This window comes from Dasypus novemcinctus, chromosome 29, assembly GCF_030445035.2.
Source record: "Dasypus novemcinctus isolate mDasNov1 chromosome 29, mDasNov1.1.hap2, whole genome shotgun sequence".
NCBI classification, from domain to species: domain Eukaryota; kingdom Metazoa; phylum Chordata; class Mammalia; order Cingulata; family Dasypodidae; genus Dasypus; species Dasypus novemcinctus.
In genome coordinates this window covers 27713338-27727423 of record NC_080701.1, presented here as the reverse complement: position 1 = coordinate 27727423, position 14086 = coordinate 27713338, and the positions used below count along the sequence as shown (strand labels likewise).

At 45.0% G+C, this 14086-nt stretch overlaps 1 protein-coding gene across 21 annotated transcripts in view; it reads right to left on the bottom strand.

The window, feature by feature from the left end:
- CSGALNACT1 (chondroitin sulfate N-acetylgalactosaminyltransferase 1) overlaps positions 1-14086 on the bottom strand; it is a 398657-nt gene that overhangs the window by 52363 nt on the left and 332208 nt on the right. The window lies entirely within an intron of this gene.

The following is a 14086-nucleotide window of genomic DNA, read 5'->3' as shown; positions in this document are numbered from 1 at the left end:
CACTTGTTGTCTTTGGAAACATGTGCTTCACTTTCCTCTAGGTTAGTGTAAAGATAAATACATGTAAAGAGTTCCGAATAGTGCCTAGTATACTCGCAATCCAGGTTAGCTACCATCGCTACTCCCTTCTTCTGTCAGTTCTGTTGTAACGGGGCATGTGGGGAAGCAGAAGAGAAGTCTACTGACACACCCTTCAATCTGTACGACCCCGGGTCCCTGTTCCCAAAACGCCACGGCGTTTGTGCTCCTCTCAGCTTCTCTCTCAAAAGGAGCCTTCCCAGGCCCAGACCTGACAGAATTTCCTATCTCAGGAGCAAACGACTTCCCTGATGGCTAAGTTCCCTTTCCTTCCCAATATTACTGGTCTGGTACTACAGCCACAAGAAATCACCTGTCGGGGAAAATCCTGTAAAATTCAACAAATCACCAGGTAAGCTCTTAAACTCCCTCGTGTTTTATCTTTGATTTATACTGTGTTCTATTCCACATCTCTTTCTCCTTCTTCAAACCCACATTAGCTGGGAATGCACCTCCGCTCATTGCACTACAAAAGGAAACCTCCAGGGAAAAATTTCTGGCCCATCATCGGTTACAGTTTTTCAAGCTCTCTCACAAACCACCTCTTTGCTTCCTTGCTCTTCTTCTTTTCTTTTGTAAGAACTACACATGCCCTTCACAAACGGGCATGTTCTCTTATGTATTCTTTGCCTTACTTTTAACCCTGTTCAAAGCTTAACTCTCCTTGAGGTGCCACAGAGAGGAGTTTGGTACTGAGAGCTTCCAAAGTAGTCTCATTTCTCACAGGTATCCTTCGGGCCCAACTGAACACTGAAAAGGCACAATCCAGTGGCAGCGAGCCCAAGCCACTGAAGGACCAAATTTTGACTAGAATATTTTCTGAAGCCTTCCCGGATTCCTTGGGCAACACAGCAGGCTGGCTCAACTGCTTCCAAAGACCTTGTCTTTGAAGGAAGCCAAGAGAAGTTTTGCTGAGCTCACGTGAGAAAAGAATTCAGAGTTCCTGCAGGGACTTGTCATGGGAGAAAGAAGGTTCATTTCTTTGGAAGCTCAAAGAACTACTTTGAAAAGGAAAAGTGGTTCCCTTCCAAGCCTGTTAATTCTTTCAGGCAATTAGCACCCATTGAGGAAGTGGGCTCTTCTCCCCTCTGAAGTTCTCCAGAGCAGATGGGTAAACCACCAAGGCGCAGGGTCCAACTGAGGTCAGGTCCAGGGAGAAAAAATCCATATTCAATCACGCAGAGTCTATCTGCCCAAGTGGGTTGGTGGCTGGGCCTTGCCAAACTTTGGTTATTTGGCATCAGCAAGCAGCCCTTCCCCACAGCAGCAAACCATGTGCAAAAGGCAGCCAACAGTTTAACTGGCAGATAAAAATGTATGTGGGTTGTGGTATTGTTTTTTTAATCTGCAGTGTCATTTTCTTTCTCAGCACCAGCGGAAGAATCATTAACTTTGAAAAAAACCTAAATTCCACAGAGTTGAAAATACAGGAAGAAATATACTCAAACCCAGCTAAAGAAGCGGGCATCTATTTAATATGTATGTGTATAAAATGAGACTATCGTCATTCTTACTCGTGACGTCCTTCTATCTCTAATAACAGCAGCCCCCGCTGTGGAGCACACATCATCGAGCCGGGGGGACAGGCCCCATCATGCCAGGCCCCTGTCAGTTGTCTTCGGGTGTAGCAACAGCCTCACTATCGGGAGGGCATTCCACACAGACGGAGCTCACACACCACCATGTCGGTTGCCTTCTCTCTGTCTTCCACAGGCCTCGAACCACTCATTACATCAGCTTTTTAGTATGTGTCTCCATGCTTTAATTACTGTAATTACATCTTTTAAATCTGATTTTAGAGTTTCTTAATCTCATTTATTTTAAATAAGCTATTTAAAACTCTCTCGCAATCAACGCCCACCAAGACACCCAGCCAGCCAGCCGTCCACCCACACCCAAGAAGCGCAAGGCGCGCACTCTCGGTTTGTCTTCTTTTACCACAGGGGACAACACCGGAAAGGATCCTTTTGCTTCCTGGAAATCTGGGGTGGAAATGCAAAGGTAATGGAGATGGACAAAGGCAGGTTCTTCAGGCAACGGAAGCCGGCGCGGGCAGTGGCAAATGCAAAGCAAATCAGCCATGTGTGAACACCTTTCTTGTAATTTTCCTAGGAGAGGATGGTTGTTGTGCACTCTGTAAATTATAGATCACACTGAGAACTCTGGCGCTAGCTTAAACACCCTGACTGGCACCTCTCTCCCCCTCCTCCCTCCGAGCTGGGTGCTTCGGCTCCCTGTGCAAGCACCCAACCCAATGCCCGGCCCACCTGACTCAAGGCGGCCAGGCCCTGGGGCCCCCAAGCTAGGTGGGAATTCCTCTGGGCATCTAGAGTCAGCTCCACAGCCTGCCACAGATGTCAGTTCCTTCATTAGCAAGCAACTCACCAGGCCCAGGCCCCTCTCTCCATCGTGTCTCCAACCTTGGAAGATGCCAACTCTTCCCATCTCTTACGCTCACTCGGCACGAGTGCATGCAGGTGGTGACTAATGTTGCTCTGCCGAGCCCACACTGAACTTCTCCAGACCTGCCAGCCCCTTCAACTCATGAGCCAGTCATGTCTCCACACCCTTCCCTGCTTTCCTGTCTTCCTGCATGGAGCCCGTTTCTCACAGCTGGATGGCAGCTGCCAACTCGTGTCCCAGCGTCCAGGGCCCAACCCATCCTGCGCACACCATTCGGCCCTTACCCTTCCTACAGTACCCCTCGAATGCTGCTATTCCCCCAGCTCGGAAGGCCTCGCCTGCTTCCCACTGCCTACGGTAGCACGGCTGGCTGTCAGGACCCTCCCACCACCTGGCCCCCATCTTCTGTTCTCGTGGCATGTTCTGCCCCTGCCTTATGTGAAACTGGGGCCCCGTCCAGCTGGCTTACCCCCAGCACACGTCCCCGCTCTCCCCTGACAGAGTCTTGTGCTTCCTCCCAGACCACTTCCCCAAGTCTATCGTGCTTCTCCCCTTTCTGTCGACCTTCTAAAGCTGAATGTCCTCCTCTGGGAAGATTCCCAGCACACGGTCAACCCAAAGTAATCATTCAACCCTCCGACACTTTGATCTTCTCCTTTTCAAGCTCTTCTTTTCTGATTTGCTTTTCTGGCACATGCGGACACAAAAGGCCCTTGGAGATTGCATCCAGGCCAACCTACTCAACTTTTCAGATGAGCAAACAGACCCAGAGAAGGGCTGCTGGGCCTGTGCTCACCTAACGTGTTCAGGCTCCACCGGACCTCACCCTGCTCAAGTGTTTACCCCCTAGAGGTCACTCTTCATGTGCCACACTGACAATTCAGAACAGAGGAAAGTATCAGGAACCCGAAGAGAAGCCTCTGAGAAGTCAGAATAAACCACATGGAGTCTACAGTCAAAACCGCTGTAAATTATCAGCTCATTTACCTGCAGAGAGCGCCTCACATCTACCCTTAGAGGGTTTCTGTTACTTTGTTTACAATTTTAACAGTTGTTAAAATAAGTTTCCCAAAGGCCTACTCTATAACATATTGAAAGCAGTACATTTTTCAGAGGGAGAATTTTAATGAAAAAAGAAAATAATTTTCAACAAGGAAAAGGAGACTGTAGGGGAAAAGAAAGTCCACAAGAGCCTGCAATGCTACCCATGGTAAAAGTGACCGGTGGCCTCCTGCGAGCAGGGGAGGTGGCACAGCATTATTTTTTAATAACTTGAAATGTCTGGGGCTACATGATACAAGGAAATAAACTTCCCTCACCTCACTGCCTTTGAAGACACCACTGAAGAGCATATAGCCAAAGGAAAAGGAAGATTACATTCAGTTTACTCTCTCCCAGAAAAGGAATAGACAAATACCTGAGGAAGATTTTTCCTCAACACATAATTTTTTTTTTTACCGTGTGGGTGCTTCAGTTATCTCGAACATTCTATTTAGAGGGAATACCGCATTTCCAGATGGTGCGAGACAAATGAAACAGCATTACAGTACCATCTGTTGTCCCCTCTATTTTTGTAGGTAAAATAGTGCATCTCTGGCATTTTTCAAAGAGATGTCCCAGACTGCCATAAATTCCCCAATGCTCAGATACCACAGAGTAAAGATTTTCACCATTAAAAAAAAAAAGTATCCACTTTACGTGCATCATAGAAATGTTTGTAGATTCTTTACTTTCTCCTGCACCGCCATCCATCAGTTTACAACAGCTGCTAGGCACGTCCTCACTCCAGTTTATCACTGTTTCAACTTTCACTGAAAGCTTCTTTCACTTGATCACAAGAGATTGTACTGACTGATGTAGTCACTGATACGATTCAATGAATCACCTTTTCTAATTTCTATATATTTCTTCATATCACAGACCTAAGAAGACAACTCGAACATTTAGTTCTTAATCCATCAGAAATTTCTGAGAACCTCACGTAGAGTTCCCTCCTCACTTCATCACTAGGTCTGGCAGCCAACCTTCTTTTCAGGCCAGTTTTTCACAAAACTACCACCCCATAGAAGCTACTGGGTATTGCCAATAAAGAGAGAGTGAAGTCCCATCGTGAGTCCATTGCCTCAGGAGGCTGTGCTCACTCACCCCGGGGCCCACCCGCCTCGCACAGATTCGCGTTCAAGTGGCAGGGTTACTTCTGCCATTATGATTATTTTTTAGGAGGTACCAGCGATTGAACCCAGGACCGTGTACATGGGAAGCAGTTGCTCATCTACTGAGCTACACCTGCTCTCCAATCAGAATTGGTCTTTTTGTTTGCTTGTTTTGGGGAGGTACCAGGGATTGAACCCAGGATCATGTACATGGGAAGCAAGTGCTCAACCATGTGAGCTACATTCGCTCCCCTTTCTGCCATTACTGATTTTCCTTACAGTTATTCCTTACTGTGGATTGTGCTAGATATTAGAGATATAAAGATTAGCATCACAAAATCATTGAGCTTTAGGGACTCACATTCTAGAGAGGAAGGCAGATGGGTAAACAATGCAGTCACAAGCAGCAGGATAATTCCCTAAGAGAGCCTGTCCAAGGTGTACAGGGAAGGAAGGGAGGGGGTCTCCACCTGGTAGAGGGTTGGAGTCTGATAGAAGATGCCTCACCAGAACTGAAGATGGGGTGGGAGCTGGCCAAGACCTCAAAATGGGAGCAGGCATTCCAAGGAAAGGTAAGAGCATAAGCAAGATACCGAAGAAGAAAAAACAAAGAAACAAACAACTCATGTTGCACAAACTGGAAGCAATTCAGCCAGGCTGGAGTGCAAGTGGTGGGTGTGGGGGGGAGGTGGGAGGTGAGCTGGGAAGTGGGGCGGGGCCGCCCCATGCAGGTCCACTAGCATACTCACAGGTGTGCGCCACCTTGGAGCTTAAGCCTATCATCAGTCTCTAGCGCTGTGAGACAGTTTGGTTTACTTCTTTCATACCAGAGACATCATGTAGTATTTGTCCTTCAACGTCTGGCTTGCTTCACTCAACGTAAGGTCCTCAAGATTCATCCATGCAATGCCATGAGTTTGTACTATATTCCTTCTTACAGCTGAGTAGTATTGCATTGTACGTATATAACAAATTTTATTTATCCATTCCTCTTTTGATGGGCATTTGGGTTGATTCTGACTTTTGGGAATGGTGAATAATGCTGAGGGCAAGGAGAGGAAAGAGGAGATGTGATGTGGGGGCATTTTCGGGACTTGGAGTTGTCCTGGATGATATTGCGGGGACGGATGCTGGACATTGTATATCCTGCCATGACCCACTGAATGGACTTTGGGGGGTGGGGCATAAACTACAATGTAAACTATCATCCATGTGGTGCAGCAGTGCTCCAGGATGTATTCACCAAGTGCAATGAATGTGCCACAGCGACGAAAGGGGTTGTTGATGTGGGAGGAGTGGGGTGAGGGGGTGTGGGGGGTATGTGGGAACCTCTTATATTTTTTGAATGTAGTATTTTCAAAAAATAAAGAGATCGTAGGAAAAAAAAAAAAGAGCAGTCAGGAAGGGAGCACAATGGGTCAGCAAGAAATGCCCAGGGCCTGGACTATGGCAGTTGCAGTGGAGATGAAGAGAAGTGGTGGAAGGAGAGAGAATTTAGAGAACTTGGCTAGAAACCGGAGTGGCAGGTGAGGGAGAGGGAGAAAGGGAAGGTAACTCCCTCGTTCCTAGTGTGGTGACTGGGGAGCAGAGGCGTCATTCACGGAAATGACGGCAGCTCCAGCTAGGACGGGGTAGGAGTTCAGCGCAGACGTGCTGCTCTGAGGAGCCTCTGAATGCCAGCTGTACGAGCAGGTGTGACGCTTGAGGACAGGCCTTTCTCAGACTTACAGAGTTAGGAGTCTCAGTATATATATATATAGAAGCTGTGCATGAGGGTCAGATCACCAGGAAGAGCCTGTAGAGTAAGACGAGGGAGCCCGGGAGGCAGGGAGCCTGGGATATCCCAAGCCTTAAGGCGCAGAGAGTCCATGGGTGCACACGGGAGACTGGGAAGTCACAATGAGAGGAGAACACAGAGAACCCGAAGAGAGGCATGAGTGGACCCCAGAGATGAGGGAGGCAGGGCTCAGCGGGGCCAAATGGTGTGGCCCGGTTAAATAAGATGAGGCTGAACCTGGCCCCGGGGACGTGTGACCAGGAGGCCACAGGTGATCTTACCAACAATGGCCTCAGAACGACAGGGGTGCAAACTGCAGGGGACTTGAAAGGTGACCAGAGAAGAAGATGGGGCTGCAGTGAGCTGAGCATTTGTCTTTCATTTCCTTGAAATTGTCAAGTTTCCTCTGCCTCAGGACCCCTGCCCGTGCTTTCCGCTCTGCCTGGGAGGCCTTCCCCACAGGCGTGGCTGAATCCTGATCACCGTTAGGGTCTCAACTCCAAGATCACCCCTTCAGAGAGGCCTCCTCTACTAGCACTCTCTGGAGACCCCCTCAATCAATCCGTCACCTCTTTCACATTCCCTTAAGTTTTTTCTGAATTATTTCCTTATTTACTTATCTATTACCATTTCCTTCACTAGAAGATAAACTCCATGAACACCAGGGACTTGTTTTGGCAACCCCAGTAAAGATCTGTTGCACAGAAGGAATGGAGGGAAGGAGCTTGGCTGATAAGGAAATCAATGCAGCGGAGCGGTAGCTAGAGGAAGTTACACAGTTGGCAAAGTGTTTTTGTAAAACTGGAAATAGAAGCTTAATCCCTTCACATGCTGAGAGGAAGGAATAGACAGAAAGGGATGATAAGGAGACACAGATGGAATGAGAAGGTGAGAGGAAGATGGATCCACCATCCAGACGCAGGGCTTGGTCTTAGAGAGAGACACCTTTTGTCAGAACAGGAGAAGAGCAGGGCTATGCATACAGCGCAGGTTTGGGGTAAAGAGCTCAAGGAGATCATGAGAGCTAATGTGAATGAATTTCTTGGGGAAGCAGGGGTGAAGTAACTGTGAATGCTGAGAGTGAGGGAATGACGGGTAGAATACTGGGCTTGAGAGGAGTGCAGAAGGGCTGGCATGGTGACAGTGGACAAGGAGAGACAGAGCTGACGAAGGGGGTTGTCTTAGAGTTCTCCAGGGTAATGCAATCAACGTGATATATACACATGATATCTCTTTTATGAGATTTACTATAGGACTTGGCTCACGCAGCAGGGGGATTGGCAAGTCCGAATTCCGTAGGGCAGGCTGCAAGCCGGGAACTCCCACGAAGGTTTTGAGGAATTCTCCAGAAGCTGGCTGACTGGAGTAGAGATAGAAATCCTTCCTTCTGACTGCTGGAATCCTCAGTTCCTTTAAAGCCTTCTGCTGATTGGATGACCCTCCCCTCACCGCTGAAGGCAATCTCCTTTGTTGACTGTACACATAATCAGCCACAGATGCAATCACATGACTGATGATATAAATCCACAAAACATCCTCACAGTAGCAATCAGGCCAGTGCTTGCTGGACCAACAACTGGACACCAGAACCTAGCCAAGGCAACACATGAACAAACCATCACAGAAAGGTAAAGGAATTAGAAAACAGCACAAAGATGCAGCTGAATAGATCTTACGTTGGCACTGGCATCAGCATATACATTCAGTAGTTTCTCCAGTAGCATAAAGAACAGAGGTGAAGGAGGAAAAAATATTGTGACTGTACTGATGGAGGATTGGGCTTTGCAGACAGATGTGGAGGGCATGAGGCTGGAGAGGGGAGAAGGAAAGCCTAAGGCAAGGCAGGGTCAAAGGACAAGGAATGGGCCAAAGTCTAGATGCAAGGAGAATAAAAAATGAAGACGTCAGCAATACTAAAGAAGGCAGTGAGGAAGAATGGAATAGGAAGGATGCTGGAGTTTAATGGAAAAGTGGTTTTTTTCCAGATAATGCGTAGGCCCAGGATGTGGCTGCCTTGGAAATCCGGCCTCTTTGTACCTTCTCTCCTTCAATGTGTCTCAAGTTGGCCAGACCCAGACAATCTCTGCTGAGTACCCCAAGAACCCGGGTCTCTTTTCAACCTTGTGTTATTACTCAAGGATGGTGGGTTTCGTATGGAGAAACGATAGGCCATCTCCTTCCATAACCTTAATTTAAGAAACTAAAGTCTCTGCACAGGCTAAGCATCTACCTGGGCTAAATGGAGCTTAACCTAACCTCCTAAGAGGGAAAGAGCCCAGGCAGGGGAGGCAGAGACTGAGCTAGTGAGCGGTCCTACAGGGATTCCAGAACAAACATCCGAGGACGGGAAGCCAGAGCCGCCATTCTCAAGGCAGGCTTCCTGAGCAGCTGCAGGACTTCCTCTCTGAGCACAGGGGCAGCGTGTCCAGGATGTTGTGGAGAGCAGGAAACATGAGATACGGGCAGCAGCCACGAGTAGGAGGCCAAAGGTCACAGGTCAAGGAATGTGTAACCATGCCATTACCGTTATACCCTTGAGCTTGCCCACATACAACTACTTAAGCAGCGCACCACCAAAACAGATCAAGGCCAAACTTCATAAACGACAAATAACGACACGAGCCCTGACATGCATGTTTTCCAAACCAAATTCACACATATTATTTTGATTCTTAAAAATTCTTCCAAATAGGTTAGCCATTTGCCCATTTCCTTTCACAGATGGGTGAATCGAGGCCTACAGAGAAGTTAAACGACTTGTTCAAGGTTACAAGTGATGTGCTTCCAGAGTGACGGCACAATGACCATGCATGTAAGAGGAATTTGTCATGTAAAGCTCTTTAAAAGTAAAGTGCCTTAACCATCAAAAGGACGTTGGTAACCCTTCTTTCTTCCTTTCTTTCTGAGATTGACTTCTGAGAATAGAAAAACTTCAAGAAAGATGCTTCAGAAAGCTCATCAGCTTTCCACATACATCAGAAAAGAAAAATCAGTCTTAAAACTCCCCCTTAAAGAGGGCATTTTTGATTGATTCACTGACATCAGCTTCCTCATCTTTAAGACACGGGATTAACAATAATACCTGCTTCTTCATAGAGCTGCTGTGAAAAATAAAATAACCTAGGGAAGCAGATGTAGACCAAGCTGTTGGATGCCCACCTACCACATGGGAAGTCCCAGGTTTGGTTCCCAGTTCCTCCTAAAGAAGATGAGCAAGACAGCGAGCTGATGCGACGCAATGACGCAATGATATGACACGTTCAGAAGATGATGCAATGAGGAAACACAACAAGAGACACAACAAGCAGAGAACAGATGTGGCTGAAGCAATTGGGTACCTCCCTCCCACATAAGAGGTCCTGGGTTCAGTTCCCAGTGCCTCCTAAAAAGAAAATGAGCAGGCACAGAAAGCATTCAATGAACAGGCGCAGAGAGCAGTGAGTGCAAACAATGAGGGGAGGAAGGGAAATAAATAAGCAAAATAAATAAAATTATATTAAATTAATATATGTAAAATGTACATACTTGGTGCATAGGAAGTACTCAATGATGTTAGTAATAATGGTAGTAATTGTTATTACTATAAGGATTATGTCACTCCACTTTGCTCCATTAATGATTTAACATATTATTGCTCTTGGTCAAACAGTTAGGACTCCCAGGCAAACACCTCCATTTGTTATGTTAAAAACTGTCATTAAATTTGCTGGGAGGCAGAATCCAATTATTTATTTTTCAAAGTTGCCATTGTGGATCCAGAGATGTGAGAATTCCTGACATTCTGGTTAAAAGCCTCAAGATACATAAATTAGTCCAAGTGATAGTTGAGTCAGGGTAAATTTTTAGCAACATTTCAATGCTATTTTTTTAGATACTGGCTGAGAAACCTATTTTTTTTTTAAGATTTATTTTTTATTTATTTCTCTCCCCTTCCCCTCACCTCCCCCCTCCCCCCGCAATTGTCTGCTCTCTGTGTCCATTTGCTGTGTGTTCCTCTGTGACCACTTCTATCCTTATCAGCAGCACGGGAATCTGTGTCTCTTTTTGTTGCATCATCTTGTTGTGCCAGCTCTCCGTGTGTGCGGTGCCATTCCTGGGCAGGCTGCACTTTCTTTCGCGCTGGGCGGCTCTCCTTATGGGTGCACTCCTTGCACGTGGGGCTCCCCTACGCGGGGACACCCCTGTGTGGCAGGGCACTCCTTGCGCGCATCAGCACTGCACGTGGGCCAGCTCCACACGGGTCAAGGAGGCCTGGGGTTTGAACCGCGGACCTCCCATGTGGTAGGCAGACGCCCGAACCACTGGGCCAAGTCCATTTCCCCCTATTTCTAATATACATCAACTGACATTTTCAGGTCTTTGGCCCTCTGGCCCCCTGACAATTACCAAGATCTCTTATCCCCTTTACATCCCCACATTAACCATCCATACTAGTTAGCAAAACCCATCACCATATCACGCCTACACCAATGTCCCCAATCCCTAAAAAAACCAGAGCCACCTCCTCTGCTCTGCCAGACACACAGTCTCATGACTCTTCCTAACAAGCCTCTGTGATTGCCCAGCACCACATCCAGCCACTGACGTTGTAACACCTGAAACAAGTAATTTACTGACTCAGGTTTCCTATTTCCTGGTTCACACTCATTAAATTCACTTTTTAAAAAAATCTACAGACTCTGAACTTTCAAAGAAGAGACATCAATGGCTCTGTGCTTCAAGGAAAGTCTTCAGTTGCATCTCTTACAAGCATTTATTTTATTTGGCTAACTCATCTAACTGGTCAGTAGTAAGAATTCATTTTCGCTTTATAAATAGGATGTAAGATTGAATCCAATGGCTGTTTGGGGAAAAATATATCAATATTTCTCTGGAACTTCTAAACTACAGATAAATCATGGCAAGCTGAAGAGTAAGAAAAAAAAACATTAGGCATAGAAAACAGGCCACAGTTTTTTATCAGAATAGATATTAGTTGACCAATATACCACATGTATTAGTCTATGCCAGTAGAAATCAGTAAGCTTTAGGTAGTACAGATTCTTGGGTCCCATCCCACATCTACTAAATTAGATGTGAGGACTAGCTTTTGGGAACAATTGGTCTACACATACTGGTATATTATGGGTTCTCAGTAAATGTAATACAGTGAAAATCAAGAAGCAGCCTTTCTAACAGATGATAATGGTTAAAGTCAATGGAGTTTCTGATAAGAGAGAAACTATAACCAAATTATCCACTAAACACTTGCTCTAACCAAGTCTAGGTCTGTTATCTTTGTTACTTCCATGTGGTCACTAAAAGGGGAGGAACTGATGCTCACACCAAGAAAATGAATGCAAAAAGCTCACTTTAGATATCAGTTCTACTCGGTTGTTTACAGAATCTGGAGAAAAACTTTTCTGGACTTTTTTTCTTCTTTGAATGCTTGCTTCCTAACAAAAAGAACATGGGAAGTCATGTCCCAAACTTTGGCAGTATTTTAAGTGAAATTTGAATAAATTGGCATTTCTTGTAAAAGTTCTGGGGTCACAGGGCAGTGGGTAGAGGCAAGGTGATATGAATGGAGGAATATGCTTCAGCTAATCCATTAATCCAGGTACTCATTCATCCAACAATCCTTCAATAAGCACCTTCCATTACTGGTAATTAACTAGGGTAAACAAAGATGAATAAAACCTGGACCTTGCCTTGGAGGAGGCCAAAGTCTGGTCTGAGCTCAGCAACAGCAATGAGTAGCTATAGCATTGTGGTCAGAGTAGGGGTGCTGGTGGGGACCCCCTAACTCTACTTGGAGATTCGGAGACAGCCGCCAAGAGAGGCAGGCACTGAGCTAAGTCAAGGAAGGGGAGTTGAGTAGTGGACAAACTTAGTGTGGGGTGGATGAAGAGGACTTTCCAGGCAGCTCGTCCAGAAAGTACAATAATATGGAGGAAGACTATGGTACATTCAGAAAACTACAGAGGTAAGTAAAGCTAGAAGAGGGGCTGGGTATAGAACTTAGCAAGACATGAAGCTGAAGAGCCAGGCAGGTTCCAAATCACAGAAGGACTCATGAGTTGAGTCACACTAAGGAGTCCTTACCATTTGCCAAGTGGGTTTCTGTTTGGATCTTGGTTTGGGGGGTTTCTCTTATTTTTGGACAAATATAGTTAAAACACAAGCTATAACAAATGCAAACCTTAAACTGTAAAAAAAATATGTTCTAAGCACCATAAAGGTTTTTCCTGTTTTCTGTTTTTATTATTATTATTAGAGAAGTTGTAGCTTTACAGAAAAATTATGCAGTATAGAGTTCCCATATATCCCCGCAATTACTAACACTTTGCCTTAGTGTGGCACATTTGTTACAATTAATGGAAGAATATTATTATAATTGTACCATTAACTACAGTTCCATGGGCAGAGGCTTTGACATTATGTTCTCTGACAAATTCATGACACCTAAATATGTGATGCTGCTCATGAAAAGCAGATGCAAACATTTTACCAGTTACTATGTTTGAGATTTTATTGATACCCTCTTATAAAAAGTCAGAAAACTAGCCACTCCCAAAACAGGTCACCTCCTGCCCCTACTGCATGGAGCTGTACAGAGGGAAATCCCTGGACAGGAATAAGATTTTCCTCAGAAAGAAATTTCTGGGCACTAAGTGGAAAAATGAGTGACTGATGCTCCAAAATCCCATGCAATTGATTATGGGTATAGTAAGTTTAGCCTAGAAAATTTGGCAAGTGGATGATATCAAACTCTTACTTTGGAGACAAAATAAGCATAAACAAAGCCCCTTTGGTTCAAGTATCCATAGATAGATACTTTGGTTCAAGTACCCATATGCTAGATGTTTAAGTTAACTTGGGACACTTAAGCTCTGACATCAATAATTACCTGAAACAATTACTAGAAAGACATAAGAATCCTAAATGTGTACACCCCAAACAACAAAGCCTTAAAATACATAAAGCAAAAACTGGTAGAGGTGAAAGGAGAAACAGACAAATCTATAATCATAGTTGAGGAAGTCAGACCCCTCTTAGCAACTGATAGAATTACTAGAATGAAAATCAGTGAGGATCTAGATGTGAACAGCACAATCAACCAACACATTCTAACTGACATGTAGAGAATGCTGTCAACTCAACAGCAGCAGAATATTTTTTTTTCAAGCACCTATGGAACATCTACCAAGACAGACCAGATCCTGGGCCACAAAACAAGCATCAACAATTTTTTAAGAAATTGAAATCATACATAGTATATTCTCTGACAATAATGAAATCAAATTAAAATCCAAAGACAGCAATACAACAAGAAAATCTGTAAAGACTTGGAAATTAAACACTTCTAAATAATCCATGGGTCAAAGAAGAAGTCTCAAAGGAGAAAAAAATACATAAAACAGTAAACATAAAAACAATCATTTAGAAACAATTGATCTTATGTCTCTTCTCTGACAGTAATAACAAAGGTCTGTTGCCTGTTAAACACTTTTATTCACACCATAAAACCATTTCACACATGAAACTGCTTCAACATCCTAGAGCAGTGTCTGGTTCATAAGAGGTGTTCAGTAAATATCTGTTCAGTGAATTAATCAATGCTTGACTTTGTGTGTGTGTGCAATGGACAGTTAAAAGCACAGGCTCCAGAATCAGGGACTGGGTTCAAGTTCTG